Source organism: Bufo gargarizans, chromosome 4 (assembly GCF_014858855.1).
Source record: "Bufo gargarizans isolate SCDJY-AF-19 chromosome 4, ASM1485885v1, whole genome shotgun sequence".
Classification (NCBI taxonomy): domain Eukaryota; kingdom Metazoa; phylum Chordata; class Amphibia; order Anura; family Bufonidae; genus Bufo; species Bufo gargarizans.
Genome location: NC_058083.1, coordinates 490,694,947 through 490,721,313, shown reverse-complemented (window position 1 = coordinate 490,721,313; position 26,367 = coordinate 490,694,947). Strand labels below are relative to the sequence as shown.

The 26,367-nt window shown below is 43.9% G+C and overlaps 1 long non-coding RNA gene across 1 annotated transcript in view; it reads right to left on the bottom strand.

The window, feature by feature from the left end:
* Positions 1 to 26,367, bottom strand: part of LOC122936347 — a 109,909-nt gene that overhangs the window by 31,659 nt on the left and 51,883 nt on the right. Inside the window, exon 2 of the long non-coding RNA XR_006388920.1 lies at positions 3,635 to 3,765. This is a non-coding gene — a long non-coding RNA (uncharacterized LOC122936347). The remainder of the gene's footprint in view (positions 1 to 3,634; positions 3,766 to 26,367) is intronic.

Below are 26,367 nucleotides of genomic sequence, written 5' to 3'. Positions count from 1 at the left end.
AAACACCCATTTTGTGCAAAATACAAAATTTGCAGCCTTTGCTGCATCTGTCAGTGTGAAATACACGCGTTAGATACTGCTGTTATATTCTGTTATTAAAAAAACACCCATTTTGGGCAAGATCCTAAATTTGCAGAGAATGTGGCCCCGGTCGTGGTGCTGCTGGTGGAGCTCCTGTTGCAGGGAGAGGACGTGGTCGATCTGTGCCAGCTACATGCACAAGTGAAACCCCTTCCTCAGGTGCGAGTAGGCAACAGAACCTTCATCATTATTTAGTCGGGCCTAATGCAGCTCAACGAATGGTGAGGCCAGAACAAGTACAGGCAATAGTAGATTGGGTTGCTAACAGTGCCTCCAGTTCCTTCACATTGTCTCCCACCCAGTCTCCTGCTGAAAGATCAGAGTTAGCACCTGCAGCCGATGTCCATCAGGCTTTCACCTCACCCCCTTGCAAATCAGCCAAGCAGTTTGAGCACCAAGTCATGCAGCAGTCTCTTCTGCTTTTTGATGACTCTGCTAGCAGGGTTTCCGAGGGCCATCCACATAGGTCTGCCCCAGAAATGGAAGAGATTGAGTGCACCGATGCCCAACCACTTATGTTTCAAGATGAGTACATGGGAGGACCACCGCAGCACGTCTCGGATGATGACGAAACACAGGTGCCAACTGCTGTGGCTTTCTGCAGTGTGCAGACCGACAAGGAGGGCAGGGGTGAAGACTGTGTGGAAGATGATGTGGAGGACGATGAGGTCCTCGACCCCACATGGAATCAAGGTCATGGGAGTGACCTGTGTAGTTCGGAGGTGGTGGTTGCACAGAGCCACCAATACAGCAGAAGAGGGAGCAGGGTGCAAAAGGAAGGACAGACTGTAGTGCCTGACTGTACATGGTGGGCGAGTTCTGGGCCACCAGGGGTAAAACAGTCAATGTATACTGGTTCCCCTTGAAAGTGAAAGCAAAAAGATACTGACAATCTGGATACAGATGTACACTGAAAAATGTATTTGCCAGGTCAATCACAGTGAAACAGGTAGCTGTGGACGGAACTTGGGACAGCAGAGTGTGCAGATTGGGCACTATTGGGGTTTGTAGGACTGTGACTTGGTTGACCTCTTGGAGATCATGGACCATTCGATATGTGACTGGCTGACCATTAACGGCCTTCCTCTTCACTGGAAATAGGGGAGTGTTTGCTAAGGACACAGTCTTGATTATAACACCCGCTCAGAGAAAATCATCTATTTGGCTGGACACTGCTATTTCCGTGACTCAATGGGTACTGTTTAACTTGCGGGGGGTGACACCCAGGCTTTAGAGACACCATCACAGGGGACACAGGTAATTTGCCTATGTTCGTCTTTGAGGTGCCCCAAAGGCTCTCGGGGACCTGGCTGAGCATACTCTTTTCAGATTCTGTCCAATCAGGAAGATTTAATTCAGCCACCTTTATAGAAGCCATCATTAGGCAGAGAACTTCTTCTGGGACTCCAACGTCTACGTGACCAGTCCCATCTGAGTGTAGATGGATACTGGCCCCGAGTACATCAGTTCCTAGAATAGGTTCAGGGAGATCATCTTTTACCAAAATTTGAGTGATAACAGTACTGTCTTTGATTTTTAGTTTGACTGGTTCAGACTCACGGACAAACACGGTTTCCCCAGTGAAACCCATGGCTGGGATGTGGTATGGACTGAGTTGATAGGGTTTTAAAAAGTTCTGGTCAACAACTGTTTTAACTGCCCCTGTATCGACCAGGAATGATACTGCCTTTTTATTTCCCAGGATATGTATTTGGGGGCCCACGGATTCTACTTTTACAGGCAGAACTGTCACGGGGGTACCGGTATCCTAGTCTGAAGACGGTGGTGATTGTGGACTAAATTGGCCACCGTTGTCTCTAGGTTTCCTGGGAGCCTGCAATCTCTCTTCATGTGACCTGGTTTGCCGCAATTATAACATTTAAAATCACTTTTGGGTTTGGGCCCGGTGCCCTGCCCCATGTATTTAAACGGAGTAGGGTTTTTCTTCATGTCTAGTTCTCACCCTTTGGCTGCAGCAATTAATTGTGTTAAAGGGGTTACACGCTATTCAGGTTAACAAGCTTTCAGCTTAGCCTCGAGGGTGGGTCGAAGCCCCTCCATGAATGCACATTTCAACAGTTTTTCTCCCATGTTTCCAGCTTGATCGCAACCCATGTCGGTCAAGATAGTCCTTAGTCCTGCAGCATAAGTCTTTACAGTCTCCTGAGGACCCTGTACTACGTCTTTAAGACTTCGGGAGCTTTCTTCCTCCCTTGTACGTGCCCATTCTGTAAAAACCCTGACAAATTCACTCCCAGACTGTACAGTCTTGACCCATTCTCTAGTCATAATATCCATGGGAACATTTATGTGTTTGTTCATATAGTCATTCACCATTTGATGTTGTGATTTGCCCATCTTCAGCAACATCAGATCCTTCAAGTCAGTCCACGTAGCCCCATAAGTCACCTCTATCTGTTGAAGAGTCCTAGAAGTAGGCATAGATCTTGTCAGAGGGTCGGGCAGTCAGGTCAAGTCCGAGTTGGTCTTTTGGACTCCAGGGGTGATACTCAGTCACACTGGCGTGAAGAAATTCAGGTTTCTGATTCCGGCTGGTTCCGCCAATGACCTGTCCGGGTGGTCCTGAGGTTGTATCAGGTGCTCCTCACGTGGCCCCCTGTTGTGGGTCTGGGTAGGAGTCTTGTCTTAGTCAGAACAGGGTAGAGTCCTACAGGTCTGTGGGGTTGGAGGGCACCACAGGCTCGGCATCCATTGGCCCAGTCTGGATTCTGATTGCCACAGACATTACAAGTCCATCCCTCCGGTCCATTCCCTCTTGGAGGTCTAGGGGCAGTTGGATATGGGGGAGGTCGTTCGTCAGCGTCATTGTCTTTTGATTTCTGAGTATACAACAGTCTACCTCTCACTACCTCTCCTTGCCACCCCTCAGTTTTAACTTCCCCTGCCACTTTAACCAAGGTATTAACTACTTCTTCACATCCATGATCCTTTATCCAACGACAATGTGTCCTTGTGAATCTTTCCCAAGTATCCACATTCAAATTTCCATCCTTCATTTCTACCTTCTTCAACGCCCTGTCAATATTTTTCAAACCTTCTTTTCCTTCCCTCTCTTCGACCAAAGTCATAGCTGGTATACTGAAATTGTTCCCCATTTTGTATGTTAATCTTTTTCCACAGAAAGTTAAACAATTATTCAGACGTATATTTTCCCTCAGCTTCCTCAGAATTTCCCCACTATATATACCTAGTGTATTCTGTTACTGAGTTTCTTACCCAATCAAAACCTCACAAACCGGACATTGGTGTCCAAGGACTTTGATAACCCTTCCTGTAATTCTCCAAGATTTTCCACATACAATAAAGAACAAATAAGGCATATACCAAAACTCCCAAAACTAAACCAAAGACTTCCCAATTGAAACTGTCCATCTCTTAGGTCTCAAAATCCAACAATCATAGTCATTTTCAGGTTCTTACCAAAAATAGGCTCAACTATAAAAGGACTTATACGTACATTCAATCACCAGATCCTTAAACCGGACAAACCACTCAGAGAGACACAGATATAATGTAAGATAAAGTCTCTTACCTTTTAGCGCTATTTCTTATATCTGCAAATCCCGGACCGGAACATCCAATTTGTCGGAGACCAGATGAAGTGTCCTTTAGTTGAGCCCCACGTTGGGCGCCAAGATTTTGTTAGGGAAATATCCCATCATCCTATAATTGTTGGAATCCAAATTAAAAAGGGATCTGAGCACTCAGCAAACTGACACAAGCATTGGATATAGTTGTATCATATTTTCTCTTTAATCAAAGACAAGCTCACAATAATATAGGCTTGAAACAGAAAAAAACATCACATGACAAACATGACATTTGCAGTTACAGATCATACATAGGTTTCCATTCCTCTCTCCTCTCCCCCACCCACACTTCCTGAGGCTCAAACTGTAGCTGGCCAGCTAAGACCTGTCCTAGGTTGCTAATATAGCTAATATGTTTATACAGCTAGACCCTCCAATAACCTTAATACAGTCCTATGTTTGTGTGTTAAAGACAAAAGCAGAGTTATTTACAGTGACTTCATGTTTGGATGTCATATAACTGTTATATATATTGTGTTTACAGAAGCAGAAAAGATTATATGCCTTTAAGACTCATTATATGGATGTGAGGAAAGCTCAATGACACAGCAGAAACAACAGAAAGCATAGAGTTAAACTGTTGTTGCTGGGCAGGAGTCTTGACCAATCACAGCCAGCCTTACAAACAGCAGGAGTTTTGACCAATCACAGCCAGCCTCACACACAGCTTGTGTGGGAAATTCCTCTAGCAGGAGCTGCTGGAATCATTTTTCACCAGACAGAGGAGCTCAACAGACACACACTCCACTAAGAGCTGTGTTTTATGGAAGAGAGGCCAAAATAGGTATTTAAAACAGTTATATAATGTTCTTACTGTTAATATAGTGATTAGAACTGTATACTGAACCAGTTATATGTGTGTTTACTTACAGTTCCACCAAATTCAATTGCAAACTACAAAGATCACAATACGAATTCCATATTGCAATCCAAATTGCATACAACCATACCAGATCATACTCAACCAATCTGAAAATACAGTTGCAATAAAATGTATGTGAACCCTTTGGAATGATATGGATTTCTGCACAAATTGGTCAGAAAATGTGATCTGATCTTCATCTAAGTCACAACAATAGACAATCACAGTCTGCTTAAACTAATAACACACAAATAATTAATTGTCACCATGTTTTTATTGAACACACCATGTAAACATTCACAGTGCAGGTGGAAAAAGTATGTGAACCCTTGGATTTAAAAACTGGTTGAACCTCCTTTGGCAGCAATAACTTCAACCAAACGTTTCCTGTAGTTGCAGATCAGACGTGCACAACGGTCAGGAGAAATTCTTGACCATTCTCAGTTCAGCAATATTCTTGGGATATCTGGTGTGAATTGCTTTCTTGAGGTCATGCCGCAGTATCTCAATCGGGTTGAGGTCAGGACTCTGACTGGGCCACTCCAGAAGGCGTATTTTCTTCTGTTTAAGCCATTCTGTCGTTGATTTACTTCAATGCTTTGGGTCGTTGTCCTGTTGCAACATCCATCTTCTGTTGAGCTTCAGCTGGTAGTCAGATGGCCTTAAGTTCTCCTGCAAAATGTCTTGATAAACTTGGGAATTCATTTTTCCTTCGATGATAGCAATCCGTCCAGGCCCTGACGCAGCAAAGCAGCCCCAAACCAGGATGCCCCCACCACCATACTTCACAGTTGGGATGAGGTTTTGATGTTGGTGTTGATGTTTTTCTCCACACATAGTGTTGTTTGTTTCTTCCAAACAACTCAACTTTGGTTTCATCTGTCCACAGAATATTTTGCCAGTACTGCTGTGGAACATCAAGGTGCTCTTGTGCAAACTGTAAACGTGCAGCAATGTTTTTTTTGGACAGCAGTGGCTTCCTCTGTGGTATTGTCCCATGAAATCCATTCTTGTTTAGTGTTTTACGTATTGTAGATTCGCTAACAGGGATGTTAGCAAATGCGAGAGACTTTTGTAAGTCTTTAGCTGACACTCTAGGATTCTTCTTCACCTCATTGAGCAGTCTGCGCTGTGCTCTTGCAGTCATCTTTACAGGACGGCCACTCCTAGGGAGAGTAGCAGCAGCTCCATTTATAGACAATTTGTCTTACCGTGGACTGATGAACAGCAAGGCTTTTGGAGATACTTTTATAACCCTTTCCAGCTTTATGAAAGTCAACAATTCTTAATCGTAGGTCTTCTGAGAGCTCTTTTGTGCGAGGCATCATTCACATCAGGCAATGCTTCTTGTGAAAAGCAAACCCAGAACTGGTGTGTGTTTTTTTTATAGGGCAGGGCAGCTGTAACCAACACCTTCAATCTCATCTCATTGATTGGACTCCAGTTGGCTGACACCTCACTCCAATTAGCTCTTGGAGATGTCATTAGTCTAGGGGTTGACAAACTTTTTCCACCTACACTGTGAATGTTTACATGATGTGTTCAATAAAAACATGGTAACATTTATTGCTTTGTGTGTTATTAGACTGTGATTGTCTATTGTTGTGACTTAGATGAAGATCAGATCACATTTTATGACCAATTTGTGCAGAAATCCATATCATTCCAAAGGGTTCACATACTTTTTCTTGCAACTGTAGTTATTGCTAACAGCATACTGCAAATTGCGACCATATTCAGCAAGTTAACTATTAGTTAGACCTCAAATATACCTCTCAGAGAGATCATAAAGTGCTTAAATAACTTAAAGTGAGAGTACAGATACTCAAGAGAGAAATATACCCACCATTTTATGTTTAATGACAAGATTGAACAGTTAAACCACCATCTTATGCATACCGCCATTTTGTAATACTTTATTCAACACGTGTTTTGTACATGGAATATCTGCTACGCAGGCGGCAGTGTTATATGAAGAAAAGTTGAAGTTAATAAAGAAGTTATTTCAAGCATTTGATGTGCTCTTTAAACCTACTGTTTCCATAGAAGGGCGCTAGAGGAATTACAGAGTAATAGACAGTCTGGTTAGACTAAAAGTCATAGATATTAAAATTCTTCTAATGCCACAGCGCAAAAGGCACTTCATAGTGCTGCGCCTGCCACACAAACTATATTATCTGCTAGAGAGGAAACTGTGGGGTGGGGGTGGGTTCTATCACACACAAACTGACTTTTTGACCTTGTTTTGAGCTTTTTTATTATTTGTCTATTTAACTCTGTAAGCTCCATTTAGGACCTGACCTAAATCTCCCATGTACACAACATGGAGGACATGTTTATAGAAAATGGATTCTCATCCCTCACACCGTACATGTACGGCGCGGGTCCTTAAGGGGTTAAAGGGGTTTTCCGGGACTTAGATATTATCAATATCTACCATAAATGCCAGAAAACCCCTTTTTTCATAGATTATAAGCCCTCAATAGTTACGTTGTGATGTCTTTTGTTTTGTACATGAATTTGTAAAAGGCTGCGTAATATGATGGCTCCATAGAAATATTATTATTATTTTTAGCAATAATCTGTACCTATGTTTTGATTAATGGCTCCATCTGATGGTTAAATGTAGTATTGTAGCTTTATTGTTGTTTTCTTAGGCCAGTTTCACACTTTCATTCGTAGTTCCAGCATGCTGATCCAGCAGAGAACAGCTTGCCGGCACTCTCTGGATTTGGCATTGCCGGATGTTACCAGAATACCAGCCGACCCATTGCACGCAGCAGTTTTTGTCCGGCCCAATCCCGGTATATTTGCCGGGTAGTGGCCAAATCTCCGCCGGACCCCTCTATAGTCAATGGGGCCGGTGGGCATTCCAGTAACATCCGGCAACACTGGACCTAGAGAGCTCCAGCAGGCTCTTCTCTGCTTGAACAGCCTGCCGAAACTATGAATGGAAGTGTGAAAAAAGCCCCCTGTTTACAACAGGGTGCCTCTTGTTTGGCTGATACAAACAAATTTTCATACATTTCCTATGGAGCACTTCTTGAAAAATAAATTGCCATACACCGCTGAGTCTCCATAATGAGAAACAACCGTTATTCCTCTAATTACAAAAACATTTAGGCATGGCAATGTGAACCAAATCAAATACATCCAGACGTGTTAGAATAAGTCCGTGTAGGGCCTGACCGGCAGACCAGACTTAAGCATCAACACCGACGTTAGGTGAGAATTATCCTATACATAAACACAAGATAACACAGAATTCTGCATCTGGTTTCCATGGAGGTGCCCTACTTATAGCACATTAAACTGATTCATGTCTTTTCTCATCCCTCCGTTAATAAATTATTGCGGCTGATGGAGATTAAGCCAGCTGGAACGGATGCACAGTATAGATAATTGATTTGTCACGTCATCCGAGCAAATCCTTTCCATTTTTACATTCGGCTTTACACGGGGCAGACAGACGCTGGTAATAATCGATCGTTATTAGCACACGTTATTAATATTCAGCATAGCAAGATATAATTATGCAGAAGGATTAAGAGGGGTGGGTACGGGGGCATCATCAAGAGCCCATATCCGGTAAGCGATTGTTTAAAGACGATGAGTGGGGATGATTAGGGGAAGCCGGGAAAGTGGAAAACGAGGTGGCAGCCATCAGGAGAAGAGGCCACCTTCTAATTTTTGTTTTGCATCACAAGGGGGTTTTGTAGTGTAGTGAAGAGGTATTTTAATCCCGCTCAGTTTTTGTTTCCTATTAGGTTGGCAATTGCAATTGATTTTCCTCTCTGGCTGGCTGCTTCTCGAGAGCACTTGACCTCTTGCGAGTGTATTGTAAATTGGTTTCTGGATATAAGACAGATCCGTCCAGCGTCGGCCTAATGTAAATGTTTATGACATTTGCCGAATATAATGTGAGGTGTACAGTAGTTCCTGGGATAATGGATATTTTTAGTTCATAAACTGCAAGGTCATACAAGGCAGTGGTGGAATAATGCAGCTTTTTGCTGAGTGTCTGTAACGCGACTCTGCCAGGGACACAGGCGATTACATGATAGACTTCTGCATAGATCAAGCTAGCGACAGGGTAATTCTCTAACATATAAACTCAATGTCAGGTAATCCTTGAAGCTGATGATAGACCGATGCAGGCAGGGATTGCTGCAGATCCCATAAAGGTCCCATTCAGGGCTCGTTCACATTGCCGTGTCAATGTCACGTCCATGAAAATAACGTGTGTATTTCATCCGAGAAGGATCCGTGTGTTTTACCATCCATGTGTCATTCGTAATTCACCGATGTTGCTCAGCTGAAAATTTATTTCCAAAGAGTCTACTATTAGTCTTCAGTGAAAAACAGACTCAATGGATGCTATCCGTGTTGTGTCCGTGATTTTCAATGGGAGTGCTTGGTCCACATCACGGCTCAAAGTAGTGCATGTCTCCGTTACTTTTTTTACTGGTCCACGCTCAGTAAAAAAAAAAACTGAAATGTGAACAGACACATTTAAATCAATGGGTACGCGGACAGCACACGTCAGTGAAAAAACGGAATTGTGAACGAGGCCTTACACAGGCCAATGATCAGGTGAACGATGGGACTTTTGAAGCTCATTCCTGATTATTGCCCCGTGTAGACATGTCCAGCGATCAGCCAACAAACTAACATATTATTAATTGCCTGCTGTATAAGGGAAGGAACTGTGCCACTAATGATCGTTTGGTCACATACATTACCCATGATTCCTCTGTGTAAATGCAGCTAAACGAGTCACCATTCGTTACAAGCAGAAAATCTGTCAGGGTAAAGCCTCATTCACACATCAGTGTTCTGGTCAGTGATTTCCATCAGTGATTGTGAGCCAAAACCAGGATTGGAGCCTCCACAAACATAAGGTATAAGGGAAAGATCTGCACCTGTTCTGTGTTTAGAGCCGCACCTGGTTTTGGCTCAAAATCACTGACCAAACACTGACATGTGAATGAGGCATAAAAGGGCCATATGGAGCTTTATCTTTAGGGATGTTTATTTTTTTTTAAATAGTGCGCTTCACTTATACAACCGATGGACTGAGATCAAGCGGTTGTGGATGGCACCAACTCACCCAGGGACCTTAATCTGGGGCCCTCCCCCACCTATCTCAACTTCTGAATTGCTCAGCCACATGGATTTCACCATTCAGATTTGGTATAGAAGCAGAATTAGATATGACCTTGCCATGCTCCTTTCACCCCTTACAATATTTCTCTTTACTCCTCGCCTCTCAGATAGCTCAGGAGCGGTAATGGTTAGGCTGTTGACTACTGCAGGGTTATACCGCCTTGCCAACCTGAAGGACCCTGTCTCTGCCAAGATTCTGTCATTTGCGGACCTCCAGGCCAAATTTTCTTTACCAAACACATTGCATTTCAATATCACAGGATCCTACACTATTGCAGGAGTGAATACCTATAAAATAAATGCCAGACCGCTTGCAATCAATGTAAATTTTTATTAGTAAATAAATAAATAAATACATAAGTTAAAATCAAGTGTAAGTGCAGGTAAAAAGGCAACATCTACTGGAGGAGAACACAGTAGGAATAATTCATATATGTCCACAGAAGAAAAGGGGGAAAGACAATGTGCGAGTGCACTGATTGTTAATAGCAAAATGTGCAGTTCAAGAAGCAATTACCAATACTGCGTCTCCTCCAGGATAGTGCCAGTGTACTGGGGTCAGTAGATGTCCCAACCCTCTCCTCCTTTGAACAAGTATGTACCCGAGTACCTTCATCTAGGGGTCTTATCTCTGATATTTATCAGATTTTGATTTCCTCTGAATTCTCTGCAGACTTTAAACACTCCTACATGTGGAAATGGGAGGACTGGTTGCAAAGTGAGCTCCAGTGGAGACCTGGCGTTCTATCTGGAAGAGAGCACATTCTAGCTCCTCTTGTATAACTTACAGGGAAAACCAACTAAAGATTCTCACCCACTGGTATCATACACCAGAACTAGTACATACCCTGAACCCTGTATTGCTGGATATCTGCTGGAGATGCTTTCAACCAGGGTCTTCCTTATACCATATTGTCACGTTCGGGTGTGGGAGGGAAATACCACACCGAACATAGGAGGGAAAGGGGTGAGGGAATAAGGCCTGGAAACTAGGGGAAGGAGATGGACACCTCCTAGTAGAACCCTAATCAAAGTCCTGACTAACTACCCGTATGAACAGACCCCAGAGGTTGGTGAGTTCATACACAGGAATACCTAATGTCCTAACTCACCCTATAGGACCCTGGTACTAATGTCAGGACTGAGACAACCTGTTCCTCCAAAAGGAAGGACGAACAGGAGTCTCCCTCTGGCCTTAATACAAACGACAGGGAAATGCAACACACAAAATAACCCAAACAAAATACAAACGGGAAAGAAAACACTTAACTTCAGGTGGCTATGGCAGCACCAGGAACTTAACCGAGATCCACACACCAGCCATCCACAACTCCAACAGAAGCTACAGTCCTGATCAAAAAATCATATTTAGCATGACTAGATCTTAACAAGGTTCCAAGTAGAGCTTCAACATGCAACAAGAATAAATGGGAGTGAGACAAAAAAAATTTGAGCATTCAATTTAATAAAAACAACGAATAAACTGAAACTGTCACGGCTGAGGATGGGGGAAACCCTCAGCCGTGAGATGCCAGGTGATGTAGTAGCTACTCGGCCATGAGAACAGGATAGGGAGCAGGTCACCTCCTCACACATCCCTAACCTGACCCTAACTCCTAACCTGCATGGGCCGACCTTGATGGTAGGAGAACCCATGCGCAGGAACCTCGGAGCCCTGACTTACCCTCCGCAGGTCCCTGAGCTAGGAGCTGGGTAAGACGACCTACTCCTCCTAGGCACGGAGGAGCAGGAGTCTCAATGGCCAAGCTGTTGGGAAAATGGGAACATAAACAGCCTTACGGGAATGGCAGGCGAACACCAAGATCCACCAACCTGCCACAGCCTTGCTGACTGGATCCCTGAACTGACAGGAAACCAGAACCGTAAGCTGCACCAACATAGCAAGGTCCCAACAGAATAACATACAACATCACACACATAAAGACATCAACCACACGACAATACTTTAACATAGCAATAATACTTTATGACCACAGGGGTGGCTCTCACTGACAAGGAAGATGGAGGTCACAGGAGGCTGCTCCAGCAAGCATGGCTGAAGCAACCCACTGAGCCATGCTAAACACCCAGGCTATATAGGCCAAGAAGCCACACCCCACAGTCGGACACACCCAGTGACATCACACACACACTGGGAAGGGAGTTAACCCTTTCAGCACCACAGAAGGGAAACTCACATAAAGGGGAAGTGTCCAACAGTAGCAACACACTGTGGTTGTTGCCGCTGGCAACGACATGGGTGGCAACCGTGTCCTGGGAGATAGCCCGGAGGCCGGGACACTGCCACCACATGTACACATCACCAAACATTGCCACGGGCAACCACAGTGCAGGAAAGGTGTCAGTGCACACCACACAATACACAGAGTGCACACAGACAAACAACAGTGCATACACACACGCACACAAACTCCAAGGGACCGCACACACACCTGTTGTCCGCGGCAACCGCACCTAAGACAAGTAACATCATGCCTCAAGCTGCGGTTGAAACAACAACCGAAACCGCGGGCAACAGTATGCGGCTCCCAAGGAGTCACGGCCAAAACCGTGGCCGTGACAGAAACAGGCTGTTTTTCAGCTGAACAAAAATTTAGGACCACACCTCCAAAAAAAAACTAAATCCCCCCAAAACAGAAATCCAACTACCAAACATGAACTCAGTAATAAGTAGCTCTGCCGTTATTGTTTATCACTTCAAAAGTTCGTTTTGGCATGCTTGATGCAAGCGTTTCCATAAGCAGAGTGGGAACATTTCTCCAAGTGGTGAAGACGGCCGCACGAAGGCCATCTACTGTGTGGAACTGTTGTCCATTTTTGAAAACTTCCCTTGCAGTGTGTTGACGGACAGCCAATTGGATCCTCCGGCTCAGTGCTGATGACATTTTTTTGGGTCTTCCACTTGAATTTTTTGTTAAATAACCCTCAGGATCATTTAAGAAATTCCAAATGATTGTCTTACTGCGTCCCACCTCAGCAGCGAGGGTGCGCTGTGAGAGACCCTGCTTATGCAGTTCAACAACCCGACCATGTTCAAAAAGGGAGAGTTTTTTTGCCTTTGCCATCACGTGTGACTACCTGACAGAAAATGACAATGAATCCACATCTTTGCACAGATTTGGCCTTTTAAAGGCATGTGGTCCTAAACTTTTTCAGTTTATTCGTTGTTTTCATTAAATTGAATGCTCAAAAAATGTTTTGTCTCACTCCCATTTATTCTTGTTGCATGTTGAAGCTCTACTTGGAACCTTGTTAGGATCCAGCCCTGCTAAATATGAAAAAATTTCATCAAAGACCTTGTCTCCTTGAACACCACAGAACTGCTCGTTTGGACTTTGCAAGAGAGCACCAAACATGGGACATTCAAAGGTGGAAGAAAGTTTTATTTTCTGATGAGAAAAAATTTAACCTTGATGGTCCTGATGGTTTCCAACATTACTGGCATGACAAGCAGATCTCACCTGAGATGTTTTCTACGCACCACAGTGGAGGGGGCGCCATAATGGTCTGGGGTGCTTTTTCCTTCAGTGGAACAATGGAGCTTCAGGAAGTGCAGGGGCATCAAACAGCCGCTGGCTATGTCCAGATGTGGCAGAGAGCATTCCTCATGACTGAGGGCCCTCGTCTGTGTGGTAACGACTCGGTTTTTTAACAGGACAACGCTACAGTAGGACTTCTTCCAGGAGAATAACATCACTCTTTTGGCCCATCCTGCCTGTTCCCCTGATCTAAATCCAATTGAGAACCTTTGGGGATGGATGGCAAGGGAAGTTTACAAAAATTGACAACAGTTCCAGACAGTAGATGGTCTTTGTGCGGCCGTCTTCCCCACTTGGAGAAATGTTCCCACTCACCTCATGGAAACGCTTGCATCAAGCATGCCGAAACGAATTTTGGAAGAGATCAACAATAACGGCGGAGCTACTCATTACTGAGTTCATGTTTGGAGTTGGATTTCTGTTTTGAGGGTTTTTTTTTTTTTTTTTTTTTGGAGGTGTGGTCCTAAACTTTTGATCAGCTGAAAAACAGCCTGTTTCAGTTTATTTGTTGTTTTCATTAAATTGAATGCTAAAAAAATGTTTTGTCTCACTTCCATTTCTTCTTGTTGCATGTTGAAGCTCTACTTGGAACCTTGTTAAGATCCAGCCATGCTAAATATGATTTTTTGCCATTTTTCAAGTGGTCTTAAACTTTTGATCAGGACTGTATAAACCGCATAGCATAGTGGAAGAAACAACAATAAATAGAGAAGGTTAAATTACCTTAATAGCCACACCTGGGGAAAGAAGGTGTGGCAAGCACCAGAAACAACATAGACGTCATTTGATCCAAACGGAAAACATGGGAGATCAAACCACATATTGCCAGTCTCACCGATCTCCTGCCACCTGTCAAGGGAATGTCCGTGACACATATCTTCTGGTCATGTCCAGTGATAGTACTCTATTGGATGCAGGTGATATGGGTGGCTCAAGATACCAAGATACTCTAAATATACGTCTTTCAAGAGACCATATGATGCTGCTCTTGAACGAGGTACCTGAGACGCTCGGGGGTTTGAGTGCCAATCTGCTCCTCCAAATATTAGGAGCCACTAAAGGACTGATTGCTCTTTACTGGAACTGTTCTATTTCTCCCTCTAGATCTGGCCTCTGTGCTCGGATAAAGGACATTTGCTCCTCAGAATATTTAGATGCCCTCCAATGGGGCACAGTTGACAGGTTCTTAAAGCCCTGGCAGACCTGGGACACACGCCTACCGCTATTACCATTATAGTCGTGGACTGATGTTCTTTTTCTTTAATTTTTTATTTTCACATTTATTGCCTTGATAACTGATGTCTGTATTATTCTATCTGATTTTGACTTTATACAATGTTGTATTTTGTCTTTTAAAGGAAACATACATAAAACTTAAAGGGAGTCTGTCAGCACATTTACCCCTTTTTAACAGTTCCCATAGCGCTGTAGCCGCAACACAGATGATTAAAACGGTACCTTTATATGCTTTAGTGGACTTGTAAAACTGCCAAAAACTAACTTTGATCCACATGTAAATGAGGGCTCGCAAGTGCCCAGGGGTTTCGTTCACCGCGTTGGTGCCCAGGCAGCTCTGCCTCTTCGGCTCTTATCCCTGCCCAGCCTCTTCCTCTGCCCGCCCATCTGTTTTCTCTCCCCCTCGGCGAGATCCCGTGCCTGCGCGCTGACTTCCTTGGCCGGGGCATGCACACTGCGATGCCAATTGCTGGCACGGCATCGCAGTAGCTTATGCGCATGCGCCAGCTAACGCTGCGAAAGCTGCAGAAAGGAGGCGGTCCATCGGCGCAGGAGAAGAGGACGAAAGCCGAGCGAGCAGACACAGAGAGCCAAGAGAGGTAAATTTTTCTGTTTGATCCGTTAGCCGGCGCATAAGCTACTGCGATGCTGTGCCAGCAATGTCAGCAGGAAGTCAGTGCGCAGGCGCGGGATCTTGCTGAGGGGGAGAGAAAACAGATAGGCGGCCAGAAAAAGAGGCTGGGCGGGGATAAGAGCCAAAGAGACAGAGCTGCCTGGGCACCAACGCGGTGGAAGCGCCCCATGGCACTTGCGAGCCATCATTTACATGTGCATCAAAGTTCGTTTTTGGCAGTTTTACAAGTCCACAAAAGCATATAAAGGTACAGTTTTAATCATCTGTGTTGGGGCTACAGCGCTATGGGAACTGTTAAAAAGGGGTAAATGTGCTGACAGACTCCCTTTAATAAAAAATTAATTTCCCCCCAAAAAATTCTATCAGTTTTGACCAGTTCAATAAAAAAACACTGCTGCAAATATGAACCTAGTCTAAAACCTCATTCACACGTCAGTGTTTTGGTCAGTGATTTCCATCAGTGATTGTGAGCCAAAACCAGGATTGGAGCCCCCACAGACATAAGGTATAAGGGCTCATGCACACGACCATATTTCTTTAGCAGTGTGCAAAACACGGATCCGTAAAAAATATGGATGATGTCCGCGTGCATTCCGTATTTTGCGGAACGGTACAGCTGGCCCCTAATAAAACAGTCCAATCCTTGTCCGTTATGCGGACAATAATAGGATATGTTCTACTTTTTTGTGGAGAGGACATACGGAAACGGAATGCACACAGAGCACAGAGTAATTTCAGTTTTTTGCAGAGCTATTGAAATGAATTGTGACGCATACTGGTCTGCAAAAAAAACGGAACAGACATGGAAAGAAAATATATGTGCATGAACCCTAAGGGCTGTTTCACACGAGCGAGTCCATTGCGGGAATCACGCTGCGTGTGTGAGTGTGATCCTCCGCTCTGGACTTGCAGGAGCGCAGGGCATTATCATGATTTATAATGCTATGTGTCTCTGCGTGGCCTTTTTTCCACAGAATCATAGTGACATAAAGCTGTCTGTATGATTCTGTAGAAATAATGTCAAGCAGAGACACATAGCATTATAAATCATGATAATGCCCTGCGCTCCTGCAAGTCCAGAGCGGAGGATCACACTCACACACGGAGCATGATTCCCGCAATGGACTCGTTCGTGTGAAACAGCCCTAAGGTAAAGATCTGCACCTGTTCTGTATTTAGAGCTGCAAATGGTTTTGGCTCGCAATCACAAAACACTGATGTGTGAATAGGCCTAGATGCACACAACCGTATGTGTTTTGCGGTCCGTAAAAAAAAGGATGACGTCCATATGGCATTCGTTTTTTTTTTTGGATCCATTGTAACAATGCCTATCCTTGTCCGCAAAACGGACAAGAATAGGACATATTCTATCTTTTTTTGCGGGGCTACGGAACGGAGCAACGGATGCGGACAGCACACAGAGTGCTGTCCGTATCTTTTGCGGCCCTATTGAAGTGAATGGGTCCGCACCCGAGCCGCAAAAAATGCGGCTCAGATGCGGAACCAACCCACGTTCGTGTGCACATAGGCTAAGGCCCCTTTCAAACGAGCAAGTTTTCCGTTCGGGTGCAATGCGTGACGTGAATGCATAGCACTCGCACTGAATCCTAACCCATTCATTTCAATAGGGCTGTGTACATAAGCGTTGTTTTTCACGCATTAGTTTCACGTGAAAATCGCAGCATGTTCTATATTCTGCGTTTTTCATGCAGCCCTGGCCCCATAGAAGAAAATGGGGCTGCGTGAAAAACGCATTGCATCCTCAAGCAAGTGCGGGTGCGATGCGTTTTTCACTGATGCTTGCTAAGAGATGTTGTTTGTAAATCTTCCGTTTTTTATCACGCGCATGAAAAACGCATCAAAACGCATTACACCCGCACGGAAAAAACTGAACAACTGAACGCAATCGCAGACAAAACTGACTGAACTTGCTTGCAAAATATTGCGAGTTTCACTGAACGCACCCTGAACGCATCCGGACCTAATCCGTCACGCTTGTGTGAAAGAGGCCTAAGGCATAAGGAGGCCAGTACACGTCTTGATGAGGTTTCTTAACATTGTAGTTGGTTTACTTGGGGCAAATAAGCCCCCTTTCACCAAGAACATTGCCAAACTCACCTGGGAACACTTATTTATGTCTGCTAAAGGGTTAAAGCTATAGTTTACTACTAAAGTGGTTGAAAAACTTGAAATGTGCACTGTGATGCTAACTGCCATCTACACACTCTGTATTCCAAAAGGCTATGCATGGGCAACAGTTGCTGGGTTGGGGGCTGGTCCCATTCTCCCCTGGCTTGTTGAGGATTGCTGGCAAGTGTGTAGGCCACACTACTACAATGGCGGTTCATGGCTGACGCTGTCTCATGCACATGGACAAGGGCTTTCTGTGGGTGAATTAGTGCCATTGTTCATTGTATCTCACCCCAGTTGAAGCACCTCAAGCGATACCCTTTTTTTTGCTCCGTGTATTCAGCTGTTTACTAATGAGCTCATTAGTCTTCCTATATATGCTGTGTTGTTTGCCTTCTCCCCTGCGCCTGAGCAACAGGTTCTATAAGGTCTTCTAGTCTGCTGGACCCTATGAAGGGACTAGAATCAGTCTGTCTGTGTCGATCACGTTTGTGGTTTTAGTTGCGGATTTCACCCTTTTACAATGAAGGGTGAGATCTGCAGCAAAACTGCATCAAATCAGCGCCAGAAACCTCTGTTAGAAATTGTGTATTTTGGTTCAGATATGGTGCAGAAACACATAATTTCACACAGAGCTTTTTACTCCGGTCTTAGTTTTCCCCTTGCACTGCTGTAAGTTTTGTCTAATTTATGACAAGGCTGGCGTAGTGTTTCGCTAACATTTGTGTCTGTTTCCAGGCGTAAATATTAGTAAATTTGCAGGCGCTGGAGTCCCGGCCCTGACGAGGACCCCGGCACTGCCCAACTGGCGGACATGGTGCAAAACTGGCCATGCGACAAAATATTGTCACATGGTCCGTTATAAAAGGGGACTTGTGATTATTTTACACCTAAAATAGTCGCAAGTCCCTTATTAATTGTGCCCCAGTGTGACTCTCATCCTACGGCCTCGTGCACACGACCGTAGCAGGTCCGTGCCCGTATTGCAGCCCGCAAAAGATGGGCACCAGCCGTGTGCGCACCATATCACAGATGCAGACCCATTCACTTAAATGGGTCCGCAATCCAGAAGATACAGTGCTGTGCGCAACAGAAGCCCACGAAAGCACTACGGAGTGCTCCTGTGGGTTTTCTGTCCATGCACCACTTTTTTGCGGCGCGGACCGTCAGATGCGGATCGCTGACTCCATTAAACTGATCTGCAGCATGGGCTCGGTCGGTTTTAGACAGTCATAGTATGGCCATATGTTAGGCTTCTTTCACATGAGCAAGTATTCCATCCGAATGTGATGTGTGTAGTGAACGCGTAGCATCCGGAATCTGAATCCTGACCCAATTATTTCAATGGGTCTGTGCACATGAACAAAGTTTTTCACGCATCATTTTTGTGTTCTGGAAAAGTCCCAGCATGTCCCATCTTGTACGTTTTTCACACAGCACTGACTCCATTGAAGTGAAATTAGGCGGATTTCATTTGTCTGTCTTTCTTTTGACCATTTATTAAAAGTCGCACAGCAGTTCATTTATTTGCGCATGAAAAACATTGCATCTTTGAGGAAAAGTTGCATGTCTCCAGGAATGTGCGACTTCTAATGCAATTTCATCACTGAAAACAGGCCCAGAAACGTATGCCAGTCCTGGGGTGGAGTAGAAATTAGACTGTTTGTTTTTTGCATCAAATTCAGACGCACCTTCATAAATAGGTTGGTAAAAAGTCGCAAAAGTTAGAAAACTTCTGAATTAGTCATCAAAATAGGTGAACAAGACACAAAAGCCTCCAAAACAGGCACAATTTCAGTAGTAAATGCGAAAAAAATATAAGACTGTCTAAAACAGCATTTTTTTAGGCTAAAAACATGCAAAACTATTAGGCCCCTTTCACACGGCCGAGTATTCTGCGCGGGTGCAATGCGTGACGTGAACTCATTAGACCCGCACTAAATCTATTTTTTTTATTTTTTAACCCCTCATTGGCCATTTTAGTTAGCATTCTGTATTAAGAATGCTATTATTTTCCCTTGAAGGGAAAATAATAAAATCAACAGAACACCTAACCCCAACCCGAACTTCAGTGAAGAAGTCTGGGTTCGGATCTGGGTACCACATTCAGTTTTTTTATCACGCGTGTGCAAAACGCATTGCACTTGCGTGGAAAAAACGGAAGAACGGAACGCAATCGCAGACAAAACTGACTGAAATTGCGTGCCTACTCGCGCGGGTTTGCCGCAATGCACCCGCAGCGCATCCGGACAAAATCCGTGACGTCCGTGTGAAAGAGGCCTTACAGTTCTGAAATGTATTGGATAACACTGACAGCATTATGCCAGTGTTATCCAATACATTCCAGAACTGTAAGGGTTACATAGCATTATAAATAAATACAAAAAAACGCCGGGAGCTGCGCTGCGGGCTCGCAGCGTGACCAATGCTCGTCTGCAAGGGCCCTTAGGCTGGGTTCACACCTGAGCGTTTTACAGCGCGTTCCTACGCGCTGTAAAACGCTCAACAAGGAGAAACCAATGGTTCCCTATAGAAATGGTTCTCACCTGGGCGTTTTACAGTGCGTACGATCGCGCTGTAAAACGCCCGACGCCCCAAGAAGTACATGAGCTTCTCTGGGGCGTCTTGTCGCGCGTTCCTGTAAATAGACTTTCGGGAACGCGCGACAATGGGCGTTCGCTTGTCTCTGTATGCGCGATTGCAAACGCCTGTACAATCGCGCATACAGAGCGTACGTTCAAGTACGCTCAGGTCTGAACCCAGCGTAAAGGAACAACTTTTAGCAAATGAGGCAGTGGAAAAAAATGGCCCAAGGGTCACTAGGGGGGGCCTGGTTTGATCCTTGCTATGGGTCCCTTACTTCTCTATGTATGCCACTGGCTGGTACTGTACCGAAAAAAACCGCACATATTCCACAATGTGTGCAGGTGGCCTAATAGTCCACATGTTAGTGTCCTATGTGAATCTAGGAGCTTGCATTACAATACATGAGCTGCAAGTGGTTAGGGACCAGCTCGTCCCTCCAGGGCCTGTGACACGACATTGGTAATTAGCATCACTGTGTGCCATCTGCCTTTAACGACTTTAGCTTTTTTTTTCGACGGTCAAAATGTTCTGTGCAGTTGCACTGATGCCACATTCACGTCCTGAGACACAGCTGCACATTTCCAATTCATAGAGGAAGAAATGCACAAAACTGTGTCCCGTTAATGATAATTAACCATCTGCCAAGCCAAGCCACTCCTGCCTACAGAAACTAATGAGAGAAGGTGAATAGATAATTGTCTCACTGACTGATGGAAGAAGGCTCCGGCCAAGGAGAAGGGGCTGCCCCAGTCATCTGTCCGACTCTAACAAGGCAAGCAATGTCTCTGAACCTGATAGGAATTGTGAAAATTATCGAAAATAGCTTTATGTTCTGAAAAATAATGGAGAAAATGGTATAAAGTAAAACTGGCTTAGTTTCCCATAGCAACCAATCAGATTCCACCATTTATTTTACAGAGCTCCTTTGGAAAATGAAAGGTGGAATCTGATTGGTTGCTATGGGAAACTAAGCCAGTTTTCCTTTATACCAGTTTTTATATTCATTTTGTGTATATGGTAATATTTTGTTTTGTTTTATCAGTACAAATCTACAGATGAAACCTCAAAAAGATAAATTATTGAAAAATAAAAGATTTTGGAAACAGGGGCAGCATAGATCCCGCCTCACGATTCCTGGTGATTGCATGAAGTGTGATTCTCCCAGTGTCTTCCCTCCTGTATGGCTGCTCGTGCTTCTCACTGTCATTCTCTTCATTTCTCAGATCCACTGAATACATCTACTTTCAGGTTTCCCTCTTCTTCTCCTCCTTTGAACAGAACTGTCTTTTCAAAATAATTAGCGTTTCTTATAAGTAGTAGCGTTGAGCGTGAATATTAATCTCAAATATCGCAACTTTGCTCATTCGCGAATATTTCAAATATAGTGCTATATATTCGCTATATCGAATATTCGTCATTTTTTTACATGTGAAAACATGATTCCTCGCTGCTTCTTTCTTGTGGGTCAATAAGTCATTGGCCCACAAGCAACTTAAGCAGGGGGGAATCATGTTTTCATATGGAAAAAAAAGACGAATATTCAAAAGAACTAAGTTATAGCAATATAGCGAATATATTCGTTATTTTGAATATTCACTTTTTTTCCAATCTGTACAGTTGTTCGCATACTCCTCCCCGACAAGTGTTCCCATGGTGACGGGGACCTGTGGGTTAAAAAATACCATCCGATCTGAGTTTTCCCTGAGATCGTGAAAACTCAGATCCGATGGTATAGTCTAACCCACAGGCGTTCCCATGGTGACGGGGACGCTTGTAGGGGAGGAGTATGCAAACAACAGTACAGATTGGAAAAAAAAAAGGTGAATATTCTAAATAACGAATATCATATATTCATCATATTCTAAAAAACAAAGTTATAGCAATATAGTGAATATTCGTAAAATACACATATAGACTGCAATTTAGCTAATATAGTGCTATAGTATTTTTTTTTAATAGTGTAAATTTTTTCCAAATCTGAAGCTAGGCAGCAGCCCCATGGTCCATAGATAGAATGGATAGGAGGGGACCTCATTGACTTCTATGGGACAGTTTTCTAGGCCTGCTCTGCCATATCTTCTGTTAGAAGCTGTGGCAGGTACAGGGAGAGAGCGGCAGCAGAAAGAGCTTTGTTAGGCTACTTTCACACCAGCGTTTTTGCTGGATCCGTCATGGATCAGCAAAAACGCTTCCATTAGGATAATACAATGATCTGCATTTATTATGAACGGATCCGGTTGTATTATCTTTAAGGCTACTTTCACACCTGCGTTCTGTGCGGAACCATCTTGTATCTGCACAGACGGATCCGCACTGATAATGCAAACGCTTGTATCCGTTCAGAACGGATCCGTTTGCATTATTCTTAAAAAAAAAAAGTCTAAGCAAAACGGATCCGGCATTGCAGTTTGCGCATGCTCAGACCGCAAAAAATGTGAAAAAAATAAATGCCAGATCTGTTTTTCCGGATGACACCAGAGAGATGGAACTGCCTGCCGGAATCCTCTGCCGCAAGTGTGAAAGTACCCTAAGCAGATGATTACTCTGAGTTCTCTTCTAACCTGTTATTAAGGATGCTGTACTTATAGGTGCAAATGGCTTAACCTTATTACACTACTGTGAGCAAATTATAACCTTTGAAAATGTGAAATAATCTGTTACAAATGAGTTCAGTTGTTGGAACATCAATATGCGTTAGTGACATCTGATCAGAGACCAGATATGGAAAGAGATTACTGACCTACAGCAGGCTGCACATATCACGTGCCCATTGGATTCCTTCACTTTTTATCCAGTTTGTGTGGATGATATATCTTTATGCTGCTTTTGTTACTTTTATGATGAGCCCCTATTCACAAATGGACCAGCTAGGTCTATAGTGGTGTGGAGTATGACAAATATCACAACAAAAACAGCTAAAAAAAACTTTAGCGCACCATTGGTAGTACGCCCTTTTTTGGCATAATTTTGTCGCAGATTTGAGGGGTTTTGCAGACGAATCTGCAACTTTTTCCCCTCTCACCCCACTCTGCTGAGATGGTGGGAAAAGGGGCGTGACGTGGAAGAAGGCGGGCCAGCCTCTCCGTCTTATTCATCAAAATGGTCTTAAACTACGTCTGCAAGAGAGTTTAAATCATGTTGCACGGCCAGCTGGCGCCTCTACATAACTTGGGTGCATCAGGCACCAGCGCAGGGGGATTAAGACCGGCGTCTAAATCGCCGGTCTTAATAAATGACCCCCTTTATTACCCCTTGTTCACACAGCGCAGTTTTTACATGTGTAAAGGAAAATGTCTCTTTTTTGGGATCTGATCCGTATAGGTCCTACACTGATTCTCGGATGGGACTCAGTGTTGGAAATTTCAAACCTTATCGAGAGCACAATTAAAAACAGGAGGAATTCATGTAGAATCAGGCACATTTGGGGAACAGGTGGGCAGTGATGGTCAGTTCGCAGTCTTCGCCAGCGAACACATGCAGGCTCCCATCTTTAGTAAGGCAGACGGTAGCCGGTCTGAAATCAAATGCAGTCACTGGGAGCAGGCAGTTCCGAGAACAGCCGCCAGGGGCCTTCATCGGGCTGTTCTCGGAACTGCCTGCTCCCGGTGACTGCATTTGATTTCAGACCGGCTCCCGGCACAGGCACAGGTAAGGGCTTACCTGTGCATCGCCGGACGGGTGAGTCTACCTTACTAAAGATGGCATCCCGCATGTGTTCGCTGGCGAACACTGCGAACTGACCATCACTACAGGTGGGTATTCAAGCTCTCATGCCTGTTCTAATGTACGTCTGTCCATAAGACTAGGGCTACATGGCGACATGTGTCGCACGACAAAAAGGGAAAAACTACACTGCGACGCGGGACATTCATGTTGCACCAAAGTCACGCATCATTTTCTGTAACGATAGTCAATGGTGTTGCACTGTGACATGAGACATTCTGCGACTGCGATGCAACTGTCGCACAGAAATCCGACTTGGATGCGACACTTGACTATCATTATAAAATATGTTGCGCAACTGATACATGTCGCTGTGAAGCCCTAGCCTAAAACTGGCTATACCACTGCTGAATGTCCTCATGGTGTTTTATGCAGGTGTCAACCATTTCAATATAATGATTGGCATGTGCAGCCACTTGAGCCATTGTGGTGTATTTGATTGGCACATGACTGTCAGGTTACATTCACACGACAGATTTTGAAATCCGCCCATTTTTTTGTTTTTTACTGCCAGCCCTCCCAAAGCCATAACTTTTTAATTTTTTCATTCACATAGTTGTATGAGGGCTTGTTTCTTGCAGGGCAAGATGCACTTTCTAATGGCCTTATATATGGTTGCATAAAATGTGGTGGGAAGCGGAAAAAACATTCCAAATGAGATGGAATTATTTTTAAAAAACACCATTCCGCCAAATGTTTTATGGTTTTAATTTTTTACACTGTTTCCAATGCTGTCAAATTGACTTGTTACTTTTATTCTCCAGATCAGTGCGATTACGGCGATACCACATAGATATAGTTCATCTTGCGTTTTAATACTGGAAAAAAAGACTTTGAAAAATAATCTTTTTCTTTTCATCTCAATATTCTGACACCTCATACTTTTTTGTAATTATGTGTACGGAGCTGTGTGAGGGCTCATTTTTGTGGGGCGATCTGTACTTTTTAATTGTACCATTTTGGGGTGTGTACAACTTTTTGATAACTTTTTATTAAAAGCGACCAAAAAAATAGCACATCAGCCATTTTGACTTTTTTTTCCGTATGGGAAAAATATTTTTAGATTTTAATAGTCTGGGTGTTTTCACATGCAGCGAAGCCCATGATGTGTATTTTTTTTATTGTTTATATATTTTTATTTACATTTTGGGGAAAGGGGGGTGATTTCAATTTTTATATATTTTTTTATATTTTTGGATTTTTAAAAACATTTCTTTTACATTTTTTTTATAGTTCCCATAGGGAACTATAACAAGCAGTCATCAGATTGCTTCTCTCATAGACTCTAGTACATTAGCATTGGAGTCAATGAGAATTTTACTACGTTCCAATGGAGCACTGTCACAGGCATTGCTTAACAGTCTTTGTCAGAGTTCATATGTATGAAGATATTCTCCCCTAAAGAAAAATACCGCTGTACCTGTGGAAACCAATGGCGCATTCTACAATTTCATTTTGAAGTTGAGTTCATACAGAATCTGAACCAAGAGGGCTCGGTCTGTGTGGCTATTTAAAATGCCTCCTGATTGGAGAATACAAGGTTAGGCCTCTTGCACACGAACGTTGTGCATCCGTTCTGGGCATTGGGGACTTCAATTTGCGGTCCCCAATGCACGGGCAACGTCCATGCGGCGGCCGGGACGTATCTAGACCCATTCAACCCGAATGGGTCCGTTAACCGTCCGCACCGCAAAAAAATAGAACAAGTTCTATTTTTTGGCGGTGCGGAGGCACGGACAGAAACACCACGGAAGCACTCCATAGTGCTTCTGTGGGGTTCCGATCTGTGCTTCTGTTCCGCATCTCGGTGATTGCGGACCCATTCAAGTGATAAGGGCACACAATGTTCGTGTGCAAGAGGCCTAAGTAAGAGCTTGGAGGAGAGACGATGGCATGCTTTCACCAAATATACAAATCTTACTTCTAAGGGTGGGTTCACACTATCGTTAGGGAATCCGTTATGGCTTTCCTTTATAACATGGTTATAACGTAATGCCGAGACAGAATGCTAAACAGAAGCCTTTAAAAGGCATTCCGTTTGCTTTTCGTCCTAATAGAAGTATATGGGAAAGCATAACGGATCCGTCTGGGTCCCGTTATGCAAGACAGAAAACAAAGTCCTGTCGACAGGACTTTGTTTTCCGTCTTGCATAACGGGACCCAGACGGATCCGTTTTGATTCCCATAGACTTCTATTAGGACGGAAAGCAAACGGAATGCCTTTTTAAAGGCTTCCGTTTTGCATTCCGTCATAATACAAGTCTATGGGCAGAAGAATGGATCCATCCTTCCATCTTATGGATTCCGTTATTTTCCATTATAACGGCAAGCCATAACGGAATCCCTAACGCTAGTGTGAACCCACCCGAACTTTACACCGTCAGACTTCTGGGTGGGTTACGGCATAGCTCAAGCTCCAGTTCTTTACTAAAACGTATAATCAACCCTTCCTTTGCAGCAACAAAAACAATGAGCTGTATTATATCTGTAGTTTTTATATTTTTGGCAAGCTTAAGGCCACTTTCACGAGTTTTCCGCGCGAGTGCAACGCGTGATGTGAACGCATAGCACCCACACTGAATCCTGACCCATTCATTTCAATGGGTCTGTGCACATTTTTTTCACACATCAGTTCTGCGTTGTGTAGAAAATGCAGAATGTTCTATATTCTGCGTTTTTCATGCAGCCCATGCCCCATAGAAGTGAATGGGGCTTCAGTGAAAAACCCACTGCATCCGGAAGCAAATTCATTTTTTACTGATGGTTGCTAGAAGATGT